This window comes from Poecilia formosa, unplaced genomic scaffold, assembly GCF_000485575.1.
Source record: "Poecilia formosa unplaced genomic scaffold, Poecilia_formosa-5.1.2 Scaffold209, whole genome shotgun sequence".
In the NCBI taxonomy this organism is placed as follows: Eukaryota; Metazoa; Chordata; class Actinopteri; order Cyprinodontiformes; family Poeciliidae; genus Poecilia; species Poecilia formosa.
In genome coordinates, this window is record NW_006800148.1 from 791,287 (window position 1) to 794,894 (window position 3,608).

General features: G+C 40.0%; 1 protein-coding gene across 1 annotated transcript in view; it reads right to left on the bottom strand.

Moving 5' to 3' along the window:
* The window catches only part of il34 (interleukin 34), a 54,294-nt gene extending 52,222 nt beyond the window's left edge, over nucleotides 1-2,072 (bottom strand). Inside the window, exon 1 of the mRNA XM_007567534.2 lies at nucleotides 1,755-2,072. The gene's annotated coding sequence lies outside the window, so the exon portion shown is untranslated. The remainder of the gene's footprint in view (nucleotides 1-1,754) is intronic.
* Between the last annotated feature and the right edge of the window lie 1,536 nt (nucleotides 2,073-3,608).

The window sequence follows — 3,608 nt, forward strand, 5'->3', positions numbered from 1 at the left end:
AAGCAACTTCCTGAGAGCCGTTTAAAATCTGAACATTTTTTCTGCTGGAAAGTCCTGAGAAGAGGGTTGGTTCTCTTTATTGCCATGACAGAAAACATTTCATTGTCATTACCACACATGCATTTTTGTTGTTGTTGTTGTTGTTTGGGTTTTTCCACCCTCACAATAGAGGTGAAAACCGAAGTGACTCTTAGAAAAGCTGCAGTAGGCTGAGCAGTGAACCAAATACGTCGAGACGAGAAGAGAAACCGCCTTCAGATGCAGCACAGGTTGAATTTTTACCCTCTGGTTTGCAGCCCAGACGGTTCTGATGCATCACCCCCCCGGTCACAGCGACCGCAGGACGCCCACAGTCTGAACCTCACCAAACCTCATCTTAATCCTAAAACTACTGACGCCGCCCAAAACGTTAGCATGCAGGCATATATGTATATAAAACCCAAAACCTCAGGCTGGTTCTGAAATACAGCAGCAAACAGGAGGAGGAGGTGAAGCACGCGGGTCGAGGCTGACTCACTCCATCGCTCGCTCCGGTTTATGTTTGCACGTTTTGGTCCAGAATGCTATAATCAAATCCCAAAACAAAACGCTCAATGTGCTGAGGAATGCAGAGCGTGTGAATCAGATGAGAAAATGTCAAAGAACATCAAATGAACATTTATCTGCTGAAAGAATCACATTTTTTCATAAAATCACTTTACATTTTCCATGCAGAAATCAATTCAAGCATCATTATTGATAACATAGTTCATTTTTGTAATGTGATAAAGCCCATATTTCTTTAAGAAACTAAAAGGAAATCAGTTTTAAAAACTCTTGATGAAAGAGACAAAAGCACAAAAACTTCTGCAGCAGAGATCAGAGATGCATCATCAGGCTGGAACTGAAATCCTGCTACCTTTGAATTTTTCAGATTCAGCGACAAACAAATTGTGTTTCTGTGTTTTCTGCTGGATCTTAAAGACAAATATTTGATTTCCTCTCTGAATAAAAGTTTTTTCCAACCATAATTTGCTTTATTTTAAGCCAGATTGAAACCTATATGAACGTCTGCAAGGATTTACATAAATATGAAGCTTTAAGGTTGTTTATTAATATGTAAGAAGGAAAACAAGTATTTTTATCTTGATTTATAAGTTGCAAGACTGTTTATTTGAATATTTAGGCAAGAAAGCGGATAGCAGGTACTTCAATGCATAGAAATACTCAATGCATCACCTACAGACTTGTTCTGCTGTTTCTGTGCTTTCAAATAAACAAATAAATGGAATAAAAAGATAAAATGTGGCAACAGAGATCAATAAAACAATAACTGAGTCTCAAAGATCAAAATAGACTCACATTAAAGTCAGAAAAATGAGGTAAAAAGATGTTCGTGCAGAAGTTCTGGGTGCAGCGCAAACTCTGTCCCTGTTTCCACAATTATCTGATGTAATTATCTAAATTATTTCAGGGGAGCAGAGGCGCACCGCTTCCACCTCTCCACTCCGCAGCTGAACCATGAGCAGACCTAGCTGTGACCCGGATGATGCGGCTGCAGCCCTAATAAAGAGTCACAAATGTCAACAGCGAAACTTGCGCAACGTCTGACGCAAAGCCGGAGGAACGCACGTTTCGCGCACCTTGACGAAAGTGAAAGTGTTGCACCACTGCGCACTTTAAGATAGAAAAGCCCCTCAGCTCAGCGGGGTGTCCGAGCTAGAAACGGTCTCACCTTAAAACCTGAGCGCTGTGACCGTGGGAACTGCCCTTACCTTTCAGAAACCGCCTCCACGCCCAGAAAGTCCTTCCAGAAAAGCCGCAGCAGGTAAACACGTAAGAGGACGCAGCAGCTCGACTGTCCCGCTGCGCTCCGGGGATGCGTAAAGTCTCTGCGCGCTCAGACGCGTTGGCCGGGTTGATCTCCTGTCATCTAAGCGGATCGATAAGAATCCATTCACAGAGCTGTGCGTAAAAATCGGCGTGGGAAAGTCATTTTCAGTTCAGTCCACGCGTGGAGCGAGCGCCGCGATCTGTGGCTGTACGTTCCGCCAAGTGCGCAACAGGGAGCCTGCAGCTTCTTCCAATCACTTCACACCTAAATACTGGCTGGATTTCAAAATAAAAGCACGTCTGCGCACACCTCCAACCCCCTGGAAGAGCAGCCGACTTCCTCTTTTACAAAGCAAAAGCACAACGAGGCAGCAGCGCAGCAAACCTCTCAGCTGGTTTTATAATTAGATCAATAAAAGTAATGAATTAATTACTTCCCCCATAAATCTCTCACTGGAACTCAGAAAGAGATTGTTTCAGGAAGATTTTAACTCAAATCTTGATTTATTTCCTGCAATCTACTCGGTTTCCTCAAATAGAAACTTTTTAAACTTTTTTTTTTTTGCTTTAATTCTGTTTTTTATATTTTTTATTTCTTGTCACTTTGCTGCTGTTTCACTGAAATTTCCCCATTTTTGAAGAAGAAGAATAAAGGATATTTCTTCTTCTACTATAATTAACTGAACCGCCTTCATTGTTTTAGGATCAATTGGAATGTGATTGAATTTAAATTGTTTTTCTTGTAAAGTGTCTTGAGATGACAGTTATTATGAATTGGTGCCATATAAATAAACTGAGTTGAATTTTTTACATTTAAACAATTAAAATAATGATTTATTTTATTTTATATAATGTTGAATATTAATTGTTCATGTACATTTTATATGTAAACGTGGAAATTCAGATAAAAAGTTAAATGATTTAAAAAAAAAAACCTTCATTTAATAGAATATTTTATGTATCCCCACGTCTCATCGACAATTATGTTAAACCAAATGTTATCTAAAAAGTATTTTTCTAACTTTTTACCACTTTTAATGTTACATAAATATTGTACTTCTTAGTTTTTTTCAGCTTAACTCTACAAGATGAGGTAGAAACCCTTAAAATAATCCCAGATTTTCATTTTTTGCCCCCAATTTTTCACATTGTGAGGACATTTTTTATTTACACATCTCTTCAGGTGGATTTGTTTTGGTCAAATTAATTGTTGGAACAAGTTTGTCATATGTTGAGGGTCAAAATATAAGCAAGATGAAAATAAATGTGCATAGTTTAGTGGAGATTTACTGGAAAAAGAAAACAGAGCACAAGAGGAAAGGAAGCAGGGCAACGATAGAAACCATCAGAATGACAGACACTTTAATACTGCAGTGAACACAGACGGGTTTAATTAGCACAATAAATGTTGGCTGTGAGGAGATTATGCTGAGGTGACTGTGGTAAAACCAGGAAACNGACGGTTTAAGACAATGATTTAAAGCATTGAAACAGAGGCTTTTACCAAAATAAGCAGCCATTTTGCTACATTTGACACAAAAAAGCAGCAGGAATTACAGAGCTGCTCAGGCTGAAGGCAGGTGTAATTACCAAGAAACGGAGCTGCAGGAACTCAGACAGACAGTCCTGCTGAAACGTCTGCGCCTGTGCAAAGTGTTGCTAAAGAACCTTTGCTTTCACACCGACGCAGCACACGAGGAATGCAGCTTCCACGCACCTGGAGAAACTGAAAACGCTGCACCCGTGACCCCGCCGTGACCTTTCAGGACCAGGAAGGCCGAAGCAACCCTCACTCA